This window comes from Pristiophorus japonicus, chromosome 1, assembly GCF_044704955.1.
Source record: "Pristiophorus japonicus isolate sPriJap1 chromosome 1, sPriJap1.hap1, whole genome shotgun sequence".
NCBI classification, from domain to species: domain Eukaryota; kingdom Metazoa; phylum Chordata; class Chondrichthyes; family Pristiophoridae; genus Pristiophorus; species Pristiophorus japonicus.
In genome coordinates this window covers 499,663,989-499,691,515 of record NC_091977.1, presented here as the reverse complement: position 1 = coordinate 499,691,515, position 27,527 = coordinate 499,663,989, and positions in this window count along the sequence as shown.

Here is a 27,527-nt window from a genome sequence, read left to right as displayed (position 1 = left end):
TTGATCAAACTTTTGGTCACATCCAAATGTTACCTTCTTTGTCTCGGTGTCAATTTTTGTCTGATTACGTTCCTGTGAAGCACCTTGGGACAATTTACCACGTTAAATATAGACGCGATCTGACCTGGGTGAAAACAGCACCGGCAGCAGAGCTTCAAGAAGTGCCCCAGGACTCTGACCTTTACAGATGTCTGAAGGCTGAGGTCCAACAGAAGACCCGTGACCTAAAGAACAGATGGTGGGTGGAAAAAGCACAGGAGATCCAGCAACTAGCCGACAACCATGACGTGTGAGGATTCTTTAGCGCAGTCACGGCCACCTACAGACCAAGCATCCAAGTCCTACCCCACTGCTGGTCAAGAACGGAGAGGTGCTCATCAAGGACAGAGAGGCAGTCTTTGCCCGCTGGAAGGAGCACGTCAAAGATTTCCTTAACCGAGGCTCTGTCTTCGGTGTGAGTGTCCGCGACTCCATCCCACAGCAGGCTACCTGCCACCAACTCAACACAACCCCAGCCCGGCATGTGGTAGAATAGGCCATCCGACAACTGAAGAATAACAAGGCCTCAGGAGCGGATGGAATCCCTGCCGAAGCACTAAAACATGGTGGAGAAGCATTTTTTGGCGCAAATACATGATCTCATTTCTCTTATCTGGAAGGAGGAGAGCATGCCAGGGGATCTGAGAGATGCCGTAATCATGACGATCTTCAAGAAAAGCACAAGTCCAATTACGGTAATTACAAAGGATTGTCCCTGCTATCTGCCACAGGGAGGGTCATCGCAAGAATCCTCCTCTATCACCTTCTCCCTGTGGCTGAAGAACTCCTCCCAGAGTCGCAATGCGGATTCCGCCCACTAAGGGGCAAAACGGACATGAACTTCACTGCGCGGCAAATCCAAGAGAAATGCAGGGAACAACACCAACCTTCTTTGACCTCACAAAGGCTTTCGATACTGTCAACCATGAGGGATTATGGAATGTTCTCCTCAAATTCGGCTGCCCTCGAAAGTATGTCACCAACCTTCGCCTGCTTCACGATGACATGCAAGCTGTGATCCTGAGCAACTGATCCACTACAGACCCAATTCACGTTCGAACCAGGTCAAGCAAGGCTGTGTCATTGCGCCAAAGCTCTTCTCGATCTTCCTTGCTGCAATGCTCCATCTCACCTTCAGTAAGCTCCCCACTGGAGTGGAGCTAATCTACAGAACAAACGGGAGACTGTTCAACCTCCGTTGCCTTCAAGCACCATCCAAGGTCATCCCATCCTCTGTCATTGAATTACAGTACACAGATGACGCTTGCATCTGCGGAGCAGGCTCGAGGGGCTAGATGGCCTACTCCTGTTCCTAATTCTTATGTTCTTATGTTCATAATTGGAGGTTGAACTCCAAGCCATTGTCAAACACCTTCACCGAAGCATATTAGAACATGGGCCTTACAATAAATATCTATAAGACAAAGGTCCTCTGCCAACCTGTCCCCACACACAGCACTGCCCCCTAATTATCAAAGTCCACAACGTGGCCTTGCACAATGTGGACCATTTTCCATACCTCTGGAGCTTACTGTCAGACGTCGACGACAAGGTCCAACACCGCCTTCAGTGTGCCAAGGCAGCCTTCGGTCACCTGAGGAAGAGAGTGTTTGTAGACCAGGACCTCAAAACCTGCATCAAGTTCATGGTCTACAGAGCAGTAGTGATACCCACACTACTATATGAATCAGAGACATGGACTATGTGCAGCAGGCACCCCAAAACACTGAAGAAGTACTACCAACACTGCCTCAGCAAGATCCTGCAAATCCATTGGTAGGATAGGTGCACCAATGTCAGTGTTCTCACTCAGGCCAATATCCTCAGCATCGAAGCATTGACCACGCTCAACCAGCTCCGTTGGACGGGCCACATCAGCTGCATGCCCGATGCGAGACTCCCAAAACAAGCACTTTACTCGGAGTTTCAACATGGCAAGCGAGCCCCAGGTGGGCAAAGGAAACACTTCAAGGATGCCCTCAAAGTTTCCTTGAAAAAGTGCAACATTCCCAATGACACCGAGGAATTCCTGGCCCAAGATTGCTCAAATTGGAGGAAAAGCATCCGGGAAGGCATCAAACACCTCGAGTCTCTTTGCCAGGAGCAAGCTGAAGCCAAGCATCGACAGCAGAAGGAGCGGACGGCAACTCAAGTGCCCCATCCACCCATTCCTTCAACCACCCTCTACCCCACCTATGACAGATACTGTAGGTCGCGCATTGGACTCATCAGTCATCTGAAAACTCATTTTTAGTGTGGAAGCAAGTCATCCTCGACACCGAGGGAGTGCCTAAGAGAGGAGAAATACAGTATATTAAGTTGCTTTTGTTGCTTACCCCAAGATATAAATGCATAATTGTTGGCAGTATATTGAGCTTTATGGGCTAGAACCTTGGACAATGTGGATCATTTTCCATACCTCTGGAACTTACTGTCAGACAATGACGACGAGGTCCAACACCGCCTTCAGTGTGCCAGGTCAACCTTCGGTCACCTGAGGAAGAGAGTGTTTGAAGACCAGGACCTCAAAACCTGCATCAAGCTCATGGTCTACAGAGCAGCAGTGATAACCACATACCTATGTGGATCAGAGACATGGACTGTGTACAGCAGACACCTCAAAGCACTGAAGAAAAATGGGCGTTATTTCCGGCGTGAGCGGTAAAAAAGGGCTTTCAGATCGCCGGCTTCAGGCCCGTTCTCAAAACACCTAGTTTACATTTTTGAAAATGGGCATTACCGCGAGCGATATCAAATGGGTGGTAGCGTTAAATTTTTTTGAGCTTCTGCCGTAAAGTGTGGCCGTCCTTAGCAACAGCATGGCAATGCTCGATTCCCGCGATTCAGGAGGTCAAGGGTCATCATGACATGTGCAGAAGAGGAAATAGAGAGAGAGAGAGCTCCGAGGCACTGTAAGTGTGTGTGACTGTGGTGTGTGCGTGTCTGGCTGTTGTGGGAGGCATGAGGGAGATTCACTAGCAACAAAAAGCCGACTAAGCACCAAGAATATAGTTGGCACCGAGGGTTTGTCCAACAAAACATGGAAGGGATGGAGGAGGCTCTGGAGCTGGTAGCAAGGAACACTGGTGGCAGAGGGCTCCTAGTGCTCCCGGATCGCGACACTGCACCCCAAGGTGATGCGCCCCCATTGCCAACCACAGAGAGCCAGCAGCAACATCTTGCTTATGGCTCAGAGCACATTCCCACCTCAGGACCATCCTCTCCCATATCAGTCCAAGCAGCGCTTTGGCCATCACGCCCCCCCCCAACCCCCGAATGAAGCATCGCCTGAGGACCTCCTCGGCCAAGTGGCTTGGAGTCAGGTGGGGAAGGGGAAGGGGTAGAGGTGGGGAGGAGAAGTGGCAGGAGGGGAGTGGGGGGCCACGGAAAGGGTTGGTTTGTACAGATGATGATTTCAGACTAATGTTTTTTATTTAACAAAACCTTGTAGCACATTGGCTCAGATAGCTGCACCATTACACACTGATGATTCCTTAACATCAAAGGGTATAATCACACTTAACTTCAATCAACTTAAACTTTAACTGTCACCAAGGTGATGCCCACCATTGATATATGACCTGTACACTGAGCAGTGTGTCAGCCTTGTAAATAACACCAATGTTCTTTCAGGCCAAGTGATCATTGATGAGCTCCTGACATAAGGCTCTTGCAGCTATCATGCCACCATGGGCCCTTTCTTGCGGTCTACACAGGGGCGGGGACATGGCTTCAGCATCAGCCTAATTGTGTGGACCGATTTCAGCGTCCGCCTCCTCATCCTCCTCTTCCTCTCTCTGGTGAGGTGGACTGTCAGACTCATAAAGCAATTCTTGTCCCCTCCTGATAGCCAAGTTGTGTAGCATGGAGCACACCACCACGAATTGAGCTACCTGCTCAGGGTGGTATTGGAGCTCGCCTCCTGAGTGATCCAAGCATCTAAAGCGCTGCTTCGGCACTCCAATGGTTTTCTCCACGATATTGCGAATGGCTCTGTGGCTCTCATTGTATTGCCTCTCGGCTTCGGTGTGGGTGTCATGCAGGGGTGTCATCAGCCAGGTGGCGAAGCCATATCCTTTGACACCAAGCATCGAGCATTGACCTTGTGGCTGATTGTTAACCAAGTCAGATACAGTGCTCTCACATAGGATGTGAGCATCATGATGCTACCCGGAAATTGAGCACTCACAGCAAGTATAATTTGCTGGTGGTCGACAACCAGTTGGACATTCAGGGAGTGGAATCCCTTGCATTTCCTGAAAACCTCAGCATCCTGAAAAGGTACCCACATCGCGATGTGCGTACAGTCTATTGCTCCCTGCACCTTGGGAAGTTTGCAATTTTGGAGAATCCTAGAGCCCTCTCACTCTGTGCCTCCCTGGTCACAGGGGAGCTGATCAAGTCACATTCTGGTCAAGATGTTTTTACAGATGTTCACATCAACTCCAACGACCTGCAGAGTACATCCGAACTCCGCCGAGGTTGAAGCACAGCAGCCTTTTAAAGGACGCGACATGTGATCTACAACATGTCATCCATAATGCTGTGATTTGTTCCGGTTAGTTTCACTTTTGGTAGGCGTTTATTTGGGCGCGCGATATTGTGGGGGATATGTGTGCGAGGTGGTGAAAATGACACTGGGCGATCTCCATGGCCGCTAGTTTGGGTAAATATGCTCTTTACGACAAAAAACAGTGGGCAGGTGTTAATATTGAATCACGGCATTAATTCCGTGCGGAAAGTAACGCTGGGCGATATTATGGGTGTTGAATTCGCCCATTCTGTTGATTCTGCCCAAAAAAGGTAGGCGGGCAGTAATATTTTTTCTTGCCGTTAAGCACGAGGAAAGTAACACTCGGCGATAAGTTTCCGAAAAATGCCTGCCAGTTTCCATTTTGTGCCAAAATGGGCGATATATGGGCATCATACGTCATTTCAGCAGTAAAATAGGCTTTAAGTGGATGTTGAGCATGCAAAAAAAGTGGAGGTTCTAGCCCTATGTCTATTGAAATGTGACAATTTAGTGAAGGGTTAAATCTTTGCAGTACCTGTAGTACAATTTACTCAGGTTATCCACTGGATGTCATCGTTTCTTAAGTACCTCAGTTTAGAGTTCAGAGCCAAATATCATATCATTTAAAACCCTAAACATGATGGTAAATCCCTATCTAATTCTTTCTATGCAATTTTCAATTCAATTTTTTGCTGGATGACTAGGACGAGAGGCATGATGATTTGGCTTGTGGAAGTTGATTTCCTCTTCCGTCATGCTATGTATAACATAATTTTCAAAATCCTGCTATTTTCACTTCCAGTGCCTTACTTATGGTGTTAGCCATGGCTCAGTGGTAGCATTCATGCCTCGGAGTCATAAGGGTCACATTCATGTCTTGGAGTCATAGGTCCCACTCCAAAGATTTGAGCACAAAATCCAGGCTGACATTTCAGTCTAGTACTGGAGGAGTGCTGCATTGTTGGAATTGCTGTCTTCTGGATGAGGTGCTAAACCGAGTCTCCGTCTGCTCTCTCAGGTGGATGTAACTATTTCGAAGAAGATCAGGTGAGTTTTCACTGGTGTCGTGGCCAATATTTATCCCTCAACCAATATCACTGAAATATTGCTGTCGTGGGACCTTGCTGTACACAAATTATCTACCGTGTTTTCTGCATTACAGCAGTGACTACACTTCCAAAGTACCTTATTGGCTGTAAAGCGCTTTGGGATGTCCTGAGGTTGTAAAAGACACGATATAAATGTAAGTATTTCTTACTTTTACTTGCTACATTCTTGTTAACATTACTTGTTCTCAGTATAGACTTTCCTCTTATACTGTTTGCAACATTGCATCATGTTGATATATGTTCTGTGCTGTTTCTTTACAATAATATTTACATATTGTTGCTCTTCCTTAAGCCGTGCAGTTTTTTTCTTGCTCCCATATGGGTCCTTCTCATTATAGAGCATTCACATCTCTGTGGTGTATTCCCATGTTTGCTTTTCCTTGCCACCAAAAGCATGTTTGCGACACTCTCAATTACACAGCTCACTAGAACATGCAGCTCATTGTTGCTTGAACTGGATTTGCCTTGTTGGCATTGAAACATTCTCAGTGTAACTGTGCACTGTATAGTTGGTTTGACACAATTCTTTGGGGGAAGAAATTGGCCTCCTTTGCGCCTCCCGATATCGCCTCCGGGGGGGGGGGGCGATAACGGGCCGCTAACTGCTTTTTGACCGGGTGCAGCGCGAGTACAAATGCCCGCGAACTTCACTTGCAGGTTAGCGCTGGTGGTAAACCTTAATGCTATGATCTCCTCTGCAGCGCCTTGTTACCGCCCTGGATCCTAAATTTCCTTCCGTCCCCGTCAACAACAGGCAGCAGGCATTATGAGCTTGGCTTGGCACATAAAGGCATTGGTGGCCAGGTAGGCCAAAGTTTTATTCTGAGCATTCTGTGCTGATTTTTGACTGTTTTCCCATGGCGCTTGAGCAGCACTGCACTCTCTTACAGGGCTTGGGGATGCTCTTCGTGGATCACAAATGCCGTCGCCCACCATTCACAGGCTTACCTTCAAAGCACGTCAGCAATGGCCCTTCCCTTTAAGGGAGGGAAGGAGCCTGTGATTCCAGCAGTGCTGCACGGGACATTGTGCAGCGCTCTGCCGCTACAGCCCCTCTTGCTCCGTTTAGCTCGCCAAGGGAAGTGGTAGCGCTTGATTTAGCGCTGCACTTCTCTCCTGGAGCGCTAAACCGGAAGTTCGTGTCCACTGCAATTCGGTAGCGCCCGGCGATACTTTTAAGCTTCCACAAAAGTTATCGCCCCAAACAGAGTGCTCCGCGATTTCTAGCCCTTTGACTTTTATACCAGTTAAGTAGCATGCTAGATTATTGAGAGGTGTGAAATGGTCATTATTGCAGCTGTGTTTGATGGGCAGTTTCTTTGTACTGCCAATGAAATTTCAGTTTCAGTGCTCATGTTTCAAAACTTGCATTCATATAATTTCATGAGCTATTCGTTTATCACAGAATTGCAGAATGATACAGCACAGAAGGAGGCCACTCGCCCCATCGTGCCTATGCCGGCTCTTTGAAAGAGCTACCTAACTCGTCCCACTCCCCTGCCCTTTCCCTATAACCCTGCAAATGTTTCCTCTTCAAATATTTACCCAATTCCCTCTTTAGCTGGATAAAAAAATAGGCATTACATCCATTTCTCTTTACAAAGGGGAAATTTGGCCTATTAATGTCCTAGAGGAAAATATATTGGCAGCCTCAATCCCAGCACCCTTGACTCTGACTCCATAGCAGCCAACTCAATCTAATTAGCGCTGATTCAGTGATTTTACATTTGCCAGAAGGATGTCGAGTGTGCAATTGAATTGCAGTGCCACAGAATGGTTGGGATAAAGGTGCAATTGCGCATTGTCTGCGGATTGCAAGGAGAGTTCTGTTTTGCAATTGAAACATGATATATTTGCAACTGCTTGATGTTGGATGTGACCACTGATTGCCAAGTGGAACAATATTCCATGCTCCACATCTACCAGCTAGTACCTAGTAAATGCAAACACACATATTGAGCATAAAGGATTTACCGGTTATTGTCTGTCCTTTTAATTATCCGTCATTATCATTGCCTGTCATTTTAATTCTCCAGATCACTCCCACTCTGATCTCGACTTCTTACACTGTTCCAATGAAACTCAGCATAAGCTCGATGAACAGCAACTCATCTTTCTATTAGGAACTTTACAGCCATCCGGACTCAACATTGAGCTTAACAATTTCAGATCATAAACTCTGCCCCATTTTTTCGGATGGCAGCTGTTGCTGATGATTCTGATATTCCAATTTACACTTCCTCTGGAGCCAACTTTTGTTTCTTTACTTGTCCCAGTACCATCTTACAGCATCATCACTTTTGTCATTTAATCTCTCCTGCCATCCATCCTATAACAGGCCTTCCCCTTTTGTTCTTTCCTCCCTTCCCCTCTTTCCCTGCCTCTGTATTTGCTTAAAACCTGTTGGGGCCAAAATTGTTCTCGTGCTTTTCAGGCAATGCCAAGAGGATCAACGCAGTGCTTATTTTTATGTGTGTGTGTGTGTGTGTGTGTGTGTGTGTGTGTGTGTGTGTTTGTGCAACGTTAAATGGATTGAAGATTTTAACTTTGATTTACTTTATTTTCTGTAGAAGAAGATATCTGCAATTGCAGCCGATCAACGATCAACGTCGCATGGGGGGAGGACCCGCAACCCATGAGCCTCTTAATGATATTGAGATCCGTGCCCTGTCCCTGGTTGGGGATAGCAACCGTGCCACCACCGGCATTGGAGCTGACCTACTCACACAAGAAGGTGGTAATTTAATAAAATGCAGTCTGTGTTGCAGTCCTCTCATGTCATGTAATGTAATGTTGGCCTGATGTAATGTAATGTAAGTTTATTGCACTGTAATCTTGGCCTCATGCGATGTACTGCAAAGTTGGGGGCATGTAACGCAATGCATTTATGTATATGCAATCCCTTGTAGCACATGTATATAAAGAGGCCTCACAGGCTGGAGATGCACTCTGAGATCTGTAATAAAGGATTAAGGTCACACCTTACTTTGAGCCTGCAGCATCTAGTCTGACTCTTTATTCAAGACATAACAACTGGCGACGAGATACAAATGACAAATCCCACTACAATAATGCAGAGAACCATGGGCATCCTGGAGAACTTTTCGGGGGGAGATAATTGGAAAACATTCATGGAGTGACTCGACCAATAATTTGTGGCCAAGGAGCTGGAAGGAGAAGCAAACACTGCCAAAGGAAGGGCGATCCTCCTCACCGTTTGCGGGGCACCAACGTATGGTCTCATGAAAAATCTTCTCGCTCCAGCGAAACCCACAGACAAGTCGTACGATGAGTGGTGCACTGGTCCGGGAGCATCTAAACCCAAAGGAAAACATTCTGATGGCGAGGTATCGGTTCTACACGTACAAGAGGTCTGAAGGCCAGCAAGTGGCGAGCTACGTTGCCGAGCTAAGGTGTCTTGCAGGACATTGTGAATTTGAAGGACTCTTAGAGCACATGCTCAGGGCCTTCTTTGTACATGGCATTGGCCATGAAGTAATACTTCGCAAACTTTTGACTGCAGAAACCCCAAACTTGAGTAAAGCCATAGCGATATCCCAGGCGTTTATCGCCACCAGTGACAATACCAAACAAATTTCTCAGCACACGAGTGCTGCTGCAAGTACTGTGAACAAAGTAACGTTGTTTTCGAATCGAAATGTACAGGGCAGGACTTGCACGCCTGCAGCTGCACGTCCGCAGATGACTCAGAGTCCGCCATCAAGGGTGGTGAATAGAAGGTCATTGATATCTTGTTGGTGCTGCGGGGGTGATCATCATTTCCATCGTTTCCATTCATGCTGCTACAAAGGATATGTTTGCAAAGGCTGTGGAACAATTGGACACCTCCAACGTATGTGCAGGGAAGTTGCAAGCCCTGCTAATCCTGCAAACCACCATGTTGCAGAGGAGGACAGATCCACGGTGGATCACGACAAATCAGAGCCTCTGGCCAAGGAGGCAAAGGTATATAGGGTGCAGACATTTACCACAAAGTGTCCCCGAATAATGCTGAAGGTTGAATTAAATGGACTCCCGGTGTCTATGGAGCTGGACACGGGCGCAAGCCAGTCCATAATGAGCAAAAGGACTTTCGATAAATTGTGGTGCAGCAAGACCTCAAGGCCAGTCTTGAATCCCATTCATACTAAACTGAGAATGTACACAAAGGAACTGATTCCCGTAATGGGCAGTGCTACCGTAAAGGTCTCCTACGATGGAGCGGTGCACGATTTACCACTCTGGGTGGTACTGGGCGATGGCCCCATGCTGTTCGGCAGCTGCTGGCTGGGAAAGATACGCTGGAACTGGGACGACATCTGAGCGCTTTCGTCGTCGATGACACCTCATTTGCCCAGGTCTGAAGCAAGTTCCCCTCGCTGTTCGAACCAGGCATCGGGAAGTTCCAAGGAGCAAAAGTGCAGATCCATTTGATTCCAGGGGCGCGACCCATCCATCACAAGGCGAGAGTGGTACCTTACATGATGGGAGAGAGGGTGAAGATCGAACTGGACAGGCTGCAAAGAGACGGCATCATTTCGCCGATTGAATTCAATGAGTGGGCCAGTCCGATTGTTCTAGTCCTCAAGGGAGACGGCACCGTCAGAATCTGTGGTGATTACAAAGTAACTATCAATCGTTTGTAACTGCACAGGCAGCAATTAAGGAATATGATATAATTGGCATCATGGAGACATGGCTCCAGGTTGACCAAGGCTGGGAACTCAACATCCAGGAGTATTCAACATTCAGGAAGGATAGACAGGAAGGAAAAGGAAGTGGGGTAGCGTTGCTGGTTAAAGAGGAAATTAATGCAATAGTAAGGAAGGACATTAACTTGGATGATGTGGAATCTGTATGGGTGGAGCTACGGAATACCAAAGGGCAGAAAATGCTAGTGAGAGTTATGTATAGATCACCAAACAGTAGTAGTGAGGTTGGCGACAGCATCAAACAAGAAATCAGGGTTGCATGCAATAAAGGTACAGCAGTTATCATGGGCAACTTTAATCTACATATCGATTGGGCTAACCAATCTGATAGCAATATGGTGAAGGAGGATTTCCTGGAGTGTATTAGGGATGGTTTTCGAGACCAATATGTTGAGGAACCAACTAGAGGGCTGGCCATCCAAGACTGGGTGATGTGTAATGAGAAAAGACTAATTAGCAATCTTGTTGTGAGCGGGCCCTTGGGGAAGAGTGACCATAATATGGTAGAATTCTTTATTAAGATGGAGAGTGGCACAATTATTTCAGAGACGAGAGTCCTGAACTTAAGTAAAGGTAATTTTGATGGTATGAGACGTGAATTGGCTAGACTAGACTGGCAAATGATATTTAAAGGGTTGACGGTTGCTAGGCAATGGCAGACATTTAAAGATCACTTGGATGAACTTCAATAATTGTACATCCCTGTCTGGAGTAAAAATAAAACGGGGAAGTTGGCTCAACCGTGGCTAACAAGGGAAATTAAGGATAGTGTTAAATCCAAGGAAGAGGCATATATACATTGGCCAGAAAAAGCAGCAAACCTGAGGACTGGGAGAAATTTCAATTCAGCAGAGGAGGACAAAGGGTTTAATTAGGAGGGGGAAAATACAGTACGAGAGGAACAATAAAAACTGACTGCAAAAGTTTCTATAGATATGTGAAGAGAAAAAGATTAGAGAAGTCAGATTCAGGTGAATTTATAATGGGGAACAAAGAAATGGCAGACCAGTTGAACAAATACTTTGGTTCTGTCTTCATGAAGGAAGACAGAAATAACCTTCCGGAAGTACTAGGGGGCCGAGGGTCTAGTGAGAAGGAGGAACTGAAGGATATCCTTATTAGGTGTGATAAATCCCTGGGGCCGGACAGTCTGCATCCCAGAGTATTTAAGGAAGTGGCCCTAGAAATAGTGGATGCATTGGTGATCATTTTCCAACAGTCTATAAACTCTGGATCAGTTCCTATGGACTGGAGGGTAGCTAATGTAACACAACTTTTTAAAAAAGAAGGGAGAGAGAAAATGGTTAATTATAGACTGGTTAGCCTGACATCAGTTGTGGGAAAAATGTTGGAATCAATTATTAAAGATGAAATAACGCATTTGGAAAGCAGTGACAGGATCGGTCCAAATCAACATGGATTTATGAAAGGGAAATCATGCTTGACAAATCTTCTGGAATTTTTTGAGGATATAACTAGTAGAGTAGACAAGGAAGAACTAATGCATGTGGTGTATTTCGAATTTCAAAAGGCTTTTGACAAGGTTCCACACAAGAGATTGGTGTGTAAAATTAAAGCACATGGTATTGGGGGTAATGTACTGACGTGGATAAAGAACTGGTTGGCAGACAGGAAGCAGAGAGCCGGGATAAACGGGTCCTTTTCAGAATGGCAGGCAGTGACTAGTAGGGTGCCGCAGGGCTGAGTGTTGGGACCTCAGCTATTTACAATATACAGTAATGATTTAGATGAAGGAATTGAGTGTAATATCTCCAAGTTTTCAGATGACACTAAACTGGGTGGCAGTGTGAGCTGTGAAGAGGATGCTAAGAGGCTAAAGGGTGACTTGGACAGGTTAGGTGAGTGGACAAATACATGGCAGTTGTAGTATAATGTGGATAAATGTGAGGTTATCCACTTTAGGGGCAAAAACATGAAGGCAGAATATTACCTGAATGGTGGCAGATTAGGAAAAGGGGAGGTGCAACGAGACCTGGGTGTCATGGTACATCAGTCATTGAAATTCTCTACCACAGAAAGTAGTTGAGGCCAATTCACTAAATATATTCAAAAGGGAGTTAGATGAAGTCCTTACTACTCGGGGGATCAAGGGTTATGGCGAGAAAGCAGGAAGGGGGTACTGAAGTTTCATGTTCAGCCATGAACTCATTGAATGGCGGTGCAGGCTAGAAGGGCTGAATGGCCTACTCCTGCACCTATTTTTCTATGTTTCTATGATTCTATGAAAGTTGGCATGCAGGTACAGCAGGCGGTGAAGAAGGCAAATGGTATGTTGGCCTTCATAGCTAGGGGTTTTGAGTATAGGAGCAGGTAGGTCTTACTGCAGTTGTACAGGGCCTTGGTGAGGCCTCACCTGGAATATTGTAATCAGTTTTGGTCTCCTAATCTGAGGAAGGACGTTCTTGCTATTGAGGGAGTGCAGCGAATGTTCACCAGACTGATTCCCGGGATGGCTGGACTAACATATGAGGAGAGACTGGATCGACTGGGCTTGTATTCACTGGAGTTTAGAATGATGAGAGGGGATCTCATAGAAACATAAAATTCTGACGGGACTGAACTGGGTAGATGCAGGAAGAATGTTCCCGATGTTGGGGAAGTCCAGAACCAGGGGACACAGTCTAAGGATAAGGGGTAAGCCATTTAGGACTGAGATGAGGAGAAACTTCTTCACTCAGAATTGTTAACCTGTGGAATTTCCTACCGCAGCGAGTTGTTGATGCCAGTTCGTTGGATACATTCAAGAGGGAGTTAGATATGGCCCATACGGCTAAAGTGATCAAGGGGTATGGTGAGAAAGCAGGAAAGGGGTACTGAGGTGAATGATCAGCCATGATCTTATTGAATGGTGGTGCAGGCTCGAAGGGCCGAATGGCCTTCACCTGCACCTATTTTCTGTGTTTCTATGTTTCTATGTTTCTCACCACAGGATCAATACCTGCTACCAAAGGCAGACGACCTATTTGCGACGCTAGCGGGAAGGAAAACATTCATGAAACTGGACTTGACATCGGCCTACATGATGCAGGAGCTGGAGGAATCATCGAAAGACCTAACCTGCATCAACACACACAAAGGTCTCTTCATTTACAACAGATGCCCGTTTGGGATTCAAATTGCCGCGGCGATATTCCAGAGGACATGGAAAGCTTGCTGAAGTCGGTTCCGCGCACGGTGGTCTTCCAGGACGACATCTTGGTTACAGGTCGGGATGCCGTTGAGCACCTGCAGAACCTGGACGAGGTTCTTAGTTGGCTTAATCATGCGGGGCTCAGGCTAACACACTCAAAGTGCGTTTTCCTCGCGCCTCAAGTGGAGTTCCTGGGGAGAAAAATCGCAGCGGACGACATCAGGCCCACCGATTCGAAGACAGAGGCAATCAAGAATGCACCGAGACCACAGAATGTGAAGGAGCTGCGGTCTTTTCTAGGACTCCTGAAATATTTTGGTAACTTCTTACTGTGTCGCAGCACATTGTTAGAACCCCTGCACACTTTACTGCATAAAGGAGATGAATGTGTATGGGGTAAAAGCCAAGGAAATGCCTTTGAGAAAGCTAGGAAGCTGTTATGTTCAAACAAATTGCTTGTGTTGTTCGATCCATGTCAACGTTTGGTACTAGCATGTGATGCGTCGTCGCACGCGCCGGGTGTGTATTGCAACAAGCTGATGAATTTGGGAAATTGCTGCCAGTTGCTTTTGCATCCAGAAGTCTGTCTAAGGCCGAGAGGGCCGACAGTATGATCAAAAAAGAAGCGTTAGCGTGTGTTTACAGGGTAAAGAAAATGCATCAATATTTGTTCGGGCTTAAATTTGAATTGGAAACCGACCATAAGCCGCTTATGTCGCTCTTTTCTAAAAGTAAGGGGATAAATACGAATTCATTGGCCTGCATCCAGAGATGGGCGCTCACGTTGTCCGCATACAACTACGCCATCTGCCACAGGGCAGGCACAGAAAACTGTGCCGATGCTCTCAGTAAGCTGCCATTGCCCACCACCGGGATGGAGATGGCACAGCCCGCAGATTTAGTCACGGTAATGCAAACATTCGAGAGTGAGCAATCACCTGTTACCGCCCGACAGATCAGAACCTGGACAAGCCAGGACCCCTTACTGTCTTTAATAAAAAATTGTTTGCTCCAGGGGAGTTGGTCTAGTGTCCCGTTAGAGATGCAGGAAAAAATGAAGCCGTACCAGCGGCGTAAAAGATGAAATGTCCATACAGACAGACTGCCTTCTATGGGACAATCAGGTAGTGGTGCCAAAAAAGGCAGGGACACTTTCATCAGTGACCACCACAGTACCCACCCAGGCATCGTAATGATGAAAGCGATAGCCAGATCCCACGTGTGGTGGCCCGGTATCGATGCAGACTTAGAGTCCTGCATACACAAATGTAACACATGTTCACAGTTAAGCAATGCACCCAGGGAGGCGCCACTAAGTTTATGGTCCTGGTCCTCCTTGTCGTGGTCCAGGGTCCATGTCGACTAAACAGGCCCATTCTTGGGAAAAATGTTCTTTGTGGTTGTAGATGCGTCCTCCAAATGGATTGAATGTGTGATAATGTCGGCAAGCACGTCCGCAGCCATCATTGAAAGCTTATGGGCCACGTTTGCCACGCAAGGCCTGCCTGATGTCCTTGTAAGTGACAATGGGCCGCACTTTACCAGTGCCGAGTTCAAGGAGTTCATGACCAATGGGATCAAACATGTCACATCTGCCCTGATTAAACCAGCGCCCAATGGTCAGGCAGAACGAGCAGTTCAAATAATCAGAGTTTGAAAAGGCAACTGAAGGCTCACTGCAGACTCGCTTATCCCGAATCCTGCTTAGTTACTGCACGAGACCCCACTCGCGCACTGGGGTCCCTCCCGCTGAACTTCTCATGAAAAGGGCACTTAAGACAAGGCTCTCGTTAGTCCACCCTGATCTAGATGAACAGGTAGAGAATAGGCGGCTTCAACAGATTACATATCATGATCGCGAAAATGTGTCACGCGAAATTGAGATAAATGATCTTGTATTTGTGTTGAACTATGGACAAGGTCCCAAGTGGCTTCCTGGCACTGTTTTGGCCAAAGAAGGGAGTAGGGTGTTAGTGGTCAAACTCTCAAATGGACTCACCTGCAGGAAACACTTGGACCAAGCCAAACTCAGATTTACGGACTATCCAGAACAACCCACAATAGACTCCACCTTTTTTGACTGTCCAACACATACAGAAGTTGCAACTGCCCCAGGAGTTGACCATGAAGCAGAATCCATCACCCGCAGCAGCCCAGCAGGACTCACCACCCCCAGCAGCCCAGCAAGGCCAGCTGCGCAGCAGCCCAACGAGGGCCCAACAAACGACTCACCAAAACCAGCATCTGCACTGAGACGATCAACCAGGGAAAGGAAGGCCCCAGATCGACTCATGTTCTAAATAGTTACACTATTGACTTGGGGGGGGGGGGGAGTGTTGTTATGTATGTAAACCTGTAAATACCATGTCTAACCACCAGAGGGCTTATCCACTGGAGTCCGAGGGATCCCCAAATCCCTTGGGAGCACCTGTATATAATGAGGCCTCACAGGCTGGAGAGGCACCCTGAGATCTGTAATAAAGGACTACGGTCACACCTTACTTTGAGCTTGCAGCATCTAGTCTGGCTCTTTATTCAAGACATAACATAAGTAAACTGCGATAAGTCATTGTACTAACCCTAACCCTAATGTAATCCTGACCCCTTCCCTGGTGCCAAGCTTTTTCTAATGTTGTTTTATACTTCCAGACTCGGACGATTCAGACCACAACGACACCGACGACAGACCCATTGCCTCCACCTCTGGCGTCACCCAGCCCTCTGCTGACGAGGAAGACGAAAAGGAAGAGGATGAGGAACAGCTGCTGATCCGGCAGCCAATGGAGTTGGAGCTGGGGGGTGGAGAAGAAGGAGGATACACCAGATCCATGTGTGACAGCTGGAACATTCTCCATCATGGAGTCTGTATCAGCGGATTCCCCCATGGCTCCTCTGTTTGTGCCGGTCCAATCCGTGCGCAGCAAGGCACCCCCAGTGTTGTAGCGCCTTTGCCGCAGTGACGGAGGTTGGTGCAGGAAAGGTCGGTTGCTGTAGGCATGTACCAGGACATAGTGCGGCTGTCACAGACCAGAGTCAACATAGGTCAAGGCCATGACTATGATAGCCGCAAACATCGTGGCTCTATCAGGGCGGCAGTCGGAGGATATGTCGCCTATGATCACCATGATGCAGCAGACCGCCGACGGCGTCAAAGCCATGCAGCAATCAGATGGGATCAGGACATGGCGCAGTATCCCTCCGTGCCACATTAGTCAGGTCAACAGCACCTGAGGGTGGGGAGCTGACATAATCTCCCAGCCCTGAAGCTTCGCCTTTGTAAGTGGTTTCCCTTAGGTGCTTTCGAAGCACCCCGACTTTACAATAGTTCTAACGCTGGGAGTGATTACTGTACTGAACAGATGAATGAGTCAGGGACGGATCCCTTGGTCTGAGTACCGGCAATGCTTTTTTTAAAGTTAAAACACACACCTGAACCCAGTAAAACCACACACACCCTGGTGTGTAAAACAAACAAATGCAGTACAATACATAGTCTGGTCCATCTAAACAGGCCCCTAACATGAAGTACCCACGTCTAAAACACCCCTGCTCAGATTCAAAATTGCACCACTAAATCTGTCCAACAGAACATGCGTACGCTCATGATCCTTGCAAAAACCTCCCCACTAAAATCTCTAAAGCTTGGTTGGCACACACGACATCCTTTCACACTATGCGGTGGTCTTAAAGATCCGTGGGCTGGGATAAATGCTCACCAATTACCCCTCAAGCTTACTCGCTGCTTCTCCCGATGAGGCATATCTTCTGGGCCCATACCAAACTGAGGTATTCAAGTCCAGTCTCAAGATCAGCCTCCCAGTTGAAGTAGCAAGGCTCTCTTGGCTCATAGATGATGGTTTCTTCTCTCCATTCCAGATGGAGTGCTCGGTCCTTGTGCGTTGCAAGCAGGCACAGAAGAGGGGAGAGGGAGAGATGGCTTCCAACTGCCGTTCTCTTATACCTGCAAGACTGCTTAAAGTCCAACTGTCCTTCCCACCTGAGACTGTCCAACTGAAAGGCAAGTCACATCTCCAGCCTGTCTCTTTGTTACTGGGGCTCTTCCTGTGGATCTGGTTCCAAAAAGTCTGGGTGGCCACATCATTTCCTTTGTCTTTCGATGGCCTGAAACACAGGCCACTTTACTTAATGTCCCACTGATGGGTTCCCATTCCATGACAAAAGGCACCCAAATAACTATGATGTTCCTGCTTTCAGGCATTTAAATTCCCGCCCAGCTGATGTGTATTCAAGTTAAAACATGTTTGGACTTGCCCAGATTTGCTCTTCTGCTGTAGAGTGAATATGTCCCAGCAAAGTTCAATACTTTTAAGTTCAAAAGTTTACGCCGATGTTCTCATGTATATATGCTTGGGTTTACTAGCCACCAGGCAGCGCCACTGTTGGAGGTCCTTGGGCTGTGCGCACGTGTGTGCAGCCCAGGTATAAAAGGCCAGCCAGCTTATAATGTAATCATTTTCATTTTGGGCCCGAATAAAGTAGAGCCAGGTTTGTACCTATTCGGAGTATTCAGTCTATTGAATTGTTGCATACACAACATTTGGCGACGAGGTAACAAGAACCTTCGCATGCAAAAATGAGCACAATTGTAATTCTGGAGCGATTCATGGAGGGAATTGGGCAGACTTTGTAGCCCGCTTGAAAAGTACTTTGTGGCCAACAAAATGGAGTAAGAGGCAGACGCAGTTTGGCGTTGGGCGGACCTCCTCACGGTTTGTGGTCCGAAAATCTATGGACTCATAAAGACTTTCCTCTGGCTCTTAAGTCCAATGGACAAGGACTATGAAACATTGTGTGCTCTGGTACGTGACTATCTCAAACCAGATGAAGGCATCACCATCTCAAGATATCGATTCTATACGCATATTCGTTCTCAGGGCCAGGATGTATCGGAATTCGTTGCTGACCTAAGACGTCTAGCTGGAAGTATAAGTTTGAAACTGCATTGGCAGACATGCTGCGGGACTTTTTTGTAATCAGCATCAACCACGAGGCGATCCTGCGTAAGCTACTGGCGACGGAGATGCTGGATTTGAGCAAGGCCATTACGATTGCCCAATCATACATGACGACGGACAAAAGCTTAAAGCAGATATAATTGAAAAATTGGAACTCAGCAAGTACTGTAAACAAGATAGTATCATCGTTTGGCAGAGCTGCATATGGCAGGGCCTATCCAACGGCACACAAAACCTGTGGCTGCTCAAAGTCCGCCAATGGGAATTAATCCGATATCACCATGTTAGCGTTGTGGGGGAAATCATCGGCATCATCGGTGTCGGTTTAAACAGTATATTTGTAAAGGCTGTTCGAGAGTGGGACATCTCCAGCGCATGTGTCCGCAACTGAGCAAGTGTGCTGCGACACATCACGTGGAGGATGATGACCAGTCTAGCGCGGATCCGGATATGCAATCCGAGATACCAGAGGAGGAAGTGTATGGGTTGTATTCGTTCCTAACAAAGAGCCAACCGATAATGATTAATGTAAAATTTAATGGTGTGCCGGTACCGATGGAATTGGACATGGGTGCGAGTCAATCAATAATGAACCAAGGACATTCGACAGGCTGTGGGATACTAAGGCTGTGAGACCTAAGCTGAGTCCAGTCAATGCCAAGTTGCATACGTACACTAAAGAACTCATAACGATGACTGAAAGTGCAGTAATCAAGGTGTCATATGATGGTGCGGTTCATGATTTACCTTTATAGATTGTTCCAGGCAATGGTCCACGTTGTTCGGCAGTAACTGGTTAGAAAAAATCAAATGGAACTGGAATGATATCAAAGTGTTGTCGTCGGAGGAGGATACTCCATGTGCTCAAGTGCTGAGCAAGTTCCCCTTGCTGTTTGAACCAGGCATCGGCAATTTCATGGGAGCCAAGGTGCAGATCCACGTGGACTCGGATGCAAGACCTGTCCATCATAAAGCTCGGGCAGTTCCGTACATGATGAGGTAGAAGGTCGAAATCGAACTGGACAGACTTCAGCTTGAAGGAATCATATCCCTGGTCGAATTTAACGAATGGGCCAGCCCCATTGTTCTTGTGTTGAAAAGTGACGGCACTGTCAGGATTTGTGAAGACTACAAGGGTACGATCAACCAAGTTTCAAAACAGGATCAATACACGTTACCAAAGGCTGACGACCTATTTGCAACGCTAGCCGGGGGGGAAGTCATTCACAAAACTGGATCTGACGTCAGCCTACATGACACAGGAGCTGGTCGACATGTCAAAGAAACTTACATGCATCAACACTCATAAAGGAATATTTATCTACAACAGGTGCCCTTTTGGAATTCGCTCGGCTGCAGCCATATTTCAGAGGAACATAGAGAGTCTACTGAGGTCCGTCCCCAGAACCATCATGTTCCAAGGTGACATACTGGTCACAGGTCGTGCCGAACATCTGAACAGCCTTGAAGAGGTTCTACTTCATTTGGACAAAGTGGGACTCAGACTGAAATGCTCGAAGTGCGTCTTCACGGCACCGGAAGTCGAATTCCTGGGGAGGAAAATTGCTGGTCACGGTATCAGGCCTACGGACTCGAAAACCAAGGCCATTAAAAATGCACCCAAGCCGCAGAATGTGATGGAGCTGCGTTCGTTCCTGGGTCTACTCAACTACTTCAGTAATTTCTTACCGAGATTGAGCACCTTTTTAGAGCCACTGCACATGCTGCTAAGAAAAGGTGCCAACTGGGTTTGGGGTGCGTCTCAAGACAGAGATTTTGAGAAAGCTACTAATCTGCTTTGCTCTAACAAGCTACTGGTACATTATGATCCATGTAAGCATCTAGCATTGGCCTGTGATGCTTCATCATATGGAGTTGGTTGCATGCTCCAACAAGCTAATGATTCGGGCAAATTACAATCTGTTACATATGCTTCAAAAAGTTTGCCAAAAGCGGAAAGAGCCAACAGCATGGTAGAGAAAGAGGCACTAGCCTGTGTGTATGGGTTAAAAAGATGCATCAGTACCTGTTTGGTCTTCGGTTTGAACTGGAAACAGATCACAAGCCACTCATTTAATTGTTTTCCGAAAACAATGAAATCAATATCAATGCATCGTCCCGCATCCAGAGGTGGGCGCTGACGTTACCTGCCTATGAATATGTCATTCGCCATCAACCTAGCACTGAGAATTGTGCCGATGCATTGAACCGTCTGCCATTGCCCACACCGGAGGTGGAAACGCCACAACCAGCAGACCTACTGTTTGTCATGGATGTTTTTGAAAGTGAAGGAACCCCTGTAACGGCCCAACAAGTTAAGACCTGGATCAGCCAGGCCCCGATATTATCAGTTGTGAAACATTGTATCCTTAGTGATGATTGACCTGCCATACCCAAGCAAATGTGTGAGGAGACCAAACCTTACATCCGTCGCAAAGACAAACTATCCATTCAATCAGATAGTATACTGTGGGGTAATCATGTTGTTATGCCCAAGAAAGGCAGAGAGAAATTTATACATGATCTACATAGCATGCATCCCAGTGTTGTCATGATGAAAGCTATTGCCAGGTCTCATGTATGGTGGCCTGGAATTGACCGTGAATCATGTGTGCAGAATCGCCGCTGAGTCTGTGGTCGTGGCCATCTAAACAATGGTCCAGGATCCACATCAACTTTGCAGGTCCCTTCCAGGGAAAGATGTACTTAGTTGTGGTGGGTGCTTATTCCAAGTGGATAGAGTGTACAATCATGTCATCCAGCACATTCACAGCTACCATTGAGAGCCTTCATGTCATATTTGCTACGCATGGTCTGCCTGACATCGTTATAAGCGACAGCGGATCTTGCTTCATCAGTATGGAGTTTCAAGAGTTCATGAAACTTAATGGTATCAAACATGTGAGGTCAGCACCATTCAAACTCGCATCCAATAGATAAGCAGAGCGTGCGGTCCAAACCATCAAGCAGAGTATGAAACGTGTAACCCAAGGTTCACTGCAAACTCGCTTGTCACACATATTGCTTAGCTGCAGGAAAAGACCCCATACACTCACCGGGGTCTCCCCTGCTGAACTATTGATGAAGAGAGGTCTCAAGTCCAGGCTCTCTCTTGTCTACCCTGACTTGAATAATCATGTCTAATATAGACGTCAAAGACACGATGTGCCAGAATGGCCTCCTTCTGCGCCGTAAATTTCTATGTTTCTATGTAAGAGTATCATGCTCGCGCGACATTTCTATCAATGATCCTGTGTATGTACTGAATTATGGTCAAGGTTCCAAATGGATCGCCGATACTGTTACGGCCAAGGAAGGTAACAGCATGTTTATCGTTAAGCTCAAGAATGGGCAGACATGCAGGAAACATGTTGATCAGATAAAGCTGCGGCACATGGATCAACAGTCTGAGGAAGACACAATCAGTGACCAACCAACCTACCTTCAGTCATCAGAGGACTCCGCTGTAATCAATGAATCTGGACTTTCAATCACTGACATGGTCAATAAATCTGGACTTTCAATCCCTGACATGGTCATTGCCACTCCCATCAGATCGGCCACCCAGCCCACAGTCATAACAGACTCAGAACGCTCGCCCAAGGCTGGAGTTGAACTGAAACAATCAACTCGGGAGCAGAAAGCCCTGGACTGTCTCAATTTGTAAAAAGGCTGTTACTAATATCTTAAAGGAGGATATTGTCATGTATGCATGCTTGGGTTTACTAGCCACCAGGTGGCGCCACTGTCCAAGGTCATTGGGCTGTGCGCATGTGTGCGCGGCCAGGTATAAAAGGCCAGCCAGCTTGTAATGTAATCACTTTGGGCCCGAATAAAGTAGTGCCAGGTTTGTACCTGTTCGGAGTTTACAGTATTCAGTCTATTGAATTATTGCGTACACAACAGATGTTTTCACCGAATCTTACACCCTCCACAGTGTGAGCTTGTCCTGCGGCCCCAGTTATTGCGCCTGAAATGTCTAACCCCCCGTCAATGACAGCAACGGCATTTGGGGTGCGGTGCTGCACGTCGACTTGGTATCAACACGGGGAGGTCCATGCCCACGGCCACTAGGAAAGGGAAGGGCAGGAATCGTCCCAAGGATCGTATAGCAGCGGGCTTGGAAGGGGCAGAAGGTGTGAGCGGGGAAAATAAAGGTTTTTTTTGTTGTAATTAAAGTTTTACTTGTAAAAGTTTATTAAAGTTGTAAACGTTTTGTTAAAGTTGTTATTAAACTTGTTACAGTTATTTTATAGTTATAAGTTTTAAAATTGTTGTATATTTTTTACATTTTTACATAAACATTTGTATTGATTTTAAGCACTCTTGTACAGTGTCAATCTTTTCCCTGAAGTTCCTTTGCGGGTAAGGCCTCCTCCTCATCCTTCTGTGATTTCTTCTATTTCCCTGATAACTCTGCTCAATAAACTTCGTTACATCTGGTTCATCCATTAAACAGGTTATCTGCAATACGGACTGAGATAGTACAGGCCCCATTCTTTTTAAATCTCCACAATATTTTTCAATGATAAAAATATAGCTAAAATGACTTTCTATCAAATCGCACTGCAAAATCACTGTTCACCTCGGAGATATAGAGGGCTTGGGCCCCAGCTATTCACAAGATATATAAATGATTTGGATGAGGGAACCAAATGTAATATTTCCAAGTTTGCTGATGACACAAAACTAGGTGGGATTGTGAGGAGGATGCAAAGACGCTGCAAGGCAATTTAGATAGGTTGAGTGAGTGGGCAAACACATGGCAGATGAAGTATAATGTGGATAAATGTAAAGTTATCCACTTTGGTAGGAAAAACATAATGACAAAGTACTATTTAAATGGTGATGGCTTGGGAAGTGTTGATGTACAGAGGGACCTGGGTGTTCTTGTACACCAGTCATTGAAAGCAAACATGCAGGTGCAGCAAGCAGTGAGGAAGGCAAAAGGTATGTTGGCCTTCATTGCAAGAGTATTTGAGTATAGGAGTAAGGATGTCTTACTACAGTTATACAGGGCCTTGGTGAGACCGTACCTGGAGTATTGTGTGCAGTTTTGGTCTCCTTACCTAAGAAAGGAAATACTTGCCATAGAGGGAGTGCAGCGAAGGTTCACCAGACTGATTCCTGGAATGGCAGGACTGTCGTATGAGGAGAGATTGGGTTGACTAGGCCTGTATTCACTAGAGTTTAGAAGAATGAGAGGGGATCTCATTGAAACGTATAAAATGCTGACTGGGTTGGATAGACTGGATGTAGGGAGGATGTTTCCCCTGGCTGAACAGTCTAGAACAAGGGGTCACAGTCTCAGAATACGGTGTAGGAAATTTAGGACCGAGATGAGGAGTCATTTTTTCACTCAGAGGGTGGTGAACCTGTGGAATTCTCTACCACAGAAGGCTGTGGAGGCCAAGTCACTAAATATATTTAAGAGGGAGTTAGATAGATTTCTAGAAACAAAAGGCATCAAGGGATATGGGGAGAAAGCGGGAATATGGTGTTGAGATAGAGGATCAGCCATGGTCATATTGAATGGCGGTGCAGACTCGAAGTGCCGAATGGCCAAATACTGCTCCTATTTTCTATGTTTCTATACTGCTTTAGCTGCCAGTTGCTGATTTCCAAAGTGTCAGATCCCTGCACTCCACCCAATCCTGCCCACTTACCATTGCGCATAACCACCTTTTCCAGGACGGTATGCAGCTCTGGTGGTATGCCGGCGGTATGCGATGAAAATCAGACTTTTTGTTGGTCTGCGGGCGGTCCTGTATAGTTGGACAATGTGCATACTGCTCGACAGTATGTCAATGATGAATATTCCGCCGAGCGGTATGTCAGCGGTGCGTAGGTGTTTTTTCACCCAAATCGCATTTTTGAGCGATATGTCGGTGGTAGGGGTCGGTTTTCCAACTAATTTCGGCCCCTATCTGTTCATAAACATACTGGATTTCGAACATGCTGTAAAACTCAATGTCAGCATTTGGTAACAAAGTTCCTTTAGCTGCGCTTAATCTCTGAACATTGAATTAAGTAATCCTGCTGCAATAAAACAGGCATGTAAGGTCTAGCCCCTCTTAAAGCAGGTCTTACTTTTGGACATTCAGTCTCCAAGCTGCATTAGTGCGACTTACGTGCCTGGTATCTAGCAGCAACTGCTAAAATCTGTAACATTTTACAGATGCTTATAGCCTTTGTTCAGACAAAGGCATTGAGGGTGTGCTCTCCTCAGTCTCTACTTGAAGATCAATTTTAAACTCAGCCAATCGATCAAAGTCTAAGTGCAGTGGCATTACTTTCCAACTTCACAGCATCTGATTCACATCACTGACTATCCTGGAGCAATCTTCAGGAGACGAGCAGACCTCAGGCTCGAGTTCCATTGAGTTTATGAAGGGGATGTCGTTTCGCAAGTTGAATTTCCTGACAGGTGAGCCTAGATATTGCCATTGGCAATATCAGTGGTTGAGCACTTAATAAGTCTTTGTGATATTCTTCTGCCTGCTATTTTAGTGGAGGTGTTAACCCGTTTAATATAAATTGGTTAAAGCCTGTGTCAAAAATATGCCAGGCACATGAAATCATTTACCCACGTAATCACTCATAGTAATTTCTGGACTATAGTTCCTTGATAGTGTAGGAAAGAAAATGAAGACAAAATTGTTCGGTTTAGATTTGTATGCCCCTTAAGCTATGCTGCTATTGTACCTTGCATCTCCACACCTCCTATTACTCTCTATCTGGAATACTTAAAAAGTTTAGTGAGGACAGCTGGAGCAATGTTTCATTTGACAAGTTCACTGTCCAGTGCAGAAGCAAGCCTCATAGAACAAGAAATTTCTAAGGGGCAATTTTAAACCTACCTGCCCAACGGAAACCAGTTGGGTGGACAACTTAATTTGCCCAGGGTACCCCGAGCCGCCCGAATATCACCGACCACGATTTTTACACAGGTTTCTGGACAGGGAGCTAAGCCACCCACTCAAAGATGGTGGGGGCCTTCTTTAAATTTACAAAATGAGGTTAAATGATAGCTACAATTTCAAATTCAGGTCTAAGCAGGGTTTTGCTGCCAGGCTGAAGAGAGTTGGGTCCACCAAGAAGTTGAAGACATTTTTATTTCTTTTGTGGTCAGGACGTTGAAGAGCCTCCTTTGCTCTGGTCTCCCCCAACCTTCCTTCCTGGAACCCCTTATCCACACTTACCCGAGTGCTGACAGCTTCTTCCCCCCACCACCATTCCTGTCCATTATGGGTAGCAAGTGGACCGGCTACATGTTAATATAGCTCGGGCCTAATTTCTGCAACTCACCTCGACACCTACCTGCCTAAATCCCACCCAGAGTTAAAATTGGAGTACTGGGTTTGATCCCTGGTGTAAGCTGAGTTGGATGATACATCGAAATACAGAGGTTAAAACATGGAAACAAGCCACTTAGCCCAACCAGTCTGTATCCACAGGAGCAAACAGTCCTATTCATTTTTTCCTGACCGGTTCCTATATCCCTTTAACCCCATTTTCTTTCATCCACCAATTTAATCTAATCTTGACTATTGGCACAGTTTTGCCTCAACCGCTACATGAGGAAAAGCTTTTTTTACCCAGCAGTGGTTAGCATCTAGAATACACTGCCTGAAAGGGTAGTGGAGGCAGATTCAATCATGGCTTTCAAAAGGGAATTAGATAAGTCCCTGAAGGAAAAAGAATTGCAGGACTACGGGGAAAGGACGGGGGAGTGGGACTATCTGAAATGCTCTTGCAGGGAGCTGGCATGGGCTCGATGGGCCAAAAGGCCTCCTTCTGTGCATAACCATTCTATGATTCTATGAATTGAAACAAAATCCTGATAGCATTTAATAATTCTCCTTATTCAGGGGAACAATTATTTTGGTGTAGAGGTAAATAAATCACCTTTGCCTGTGCTGCGGAGCATTCTCAATGACGACTACCATTGAGACTTGTGATCCTAAAACTAAGACAGAGCAGGTAGAGCTCGTAGAAAGCCAATGATGCCTACAAGAATGTCAAGACACATCAGCCATTTCTGAGGAGAAACTGATGATTTTTGAAGCATATAAACAGGAAATATTAAGCCTACATTATTACATATTTATACACCTCAATCAATATTTTAATACTTAATCTTGGTCATAGATACCTTGGGCTCACCTTCTTCCGAACTCTAATTTTCCTTGTCTGCATGTATTATAGGGATGTAAGCATTGCAAATATAATAACACTTAGGATTGTTTTAATGAAGGTCAAAATTAATCATAGGAAAGGTTTTTTTCTTTTCCCAATTTCCTTCCTCCTTGCAGCTGGGGTGTGTATTCACAGGTGTCAGCTTCCCCTTCAGTATCTTGCACGTGGCCATTTTTCATCTTTGAGCTTCAGCAATGAGTGTCACCTGGCTATTTGACTATGTGAGGAAATCACAGCCAACGATGGCCCTGTACTTGCTTGTCATCTCCAAGTGCATAGTTTCTAGCAGGAGTCACCAGATAGTGATTGGGAGTAGGAATCCTGGATGAAGTTTTCTTTTCCGTAGCCCCAGAGCATTGTGGTTTAACTCTAGCTTTTTAATTGCAACTCTGGTTGAAATCTCAGCATAGACCAAGAACCAAAGCTGGGGCTTTTTGGGTCTTACTGGTTCAGTGACACACTAAGCAGAGTACCACAGGGAGATCAATAAAATCTAAAAGGTAACTACAGATTAGGAAGATTGTTTGGCCCATCCCAGCTGAATCATCAAGCAAGGACCGACAGCCCCCAATTACACTAACTGATTGTCGCTTAAATTCATGGAGGCAGAAATTGCCCTCTGCCCGAAACGGGGTGCACCTACCGATTTTTACTGATTCCGTCCGTCCCAATATATGGGGCAGACAATCCGCCGATTTTCAGCACTTTGTTTCTTGTTTCCGGTCGGAGCGTTGTTGATGTCGGGAGACGGGCGGAAGTATGGGCGGATGGGAGCGGCTGTCATCAATGGGGCGGAAGCGAGGGTGGGTCGGAGTGGCCATCATCAGC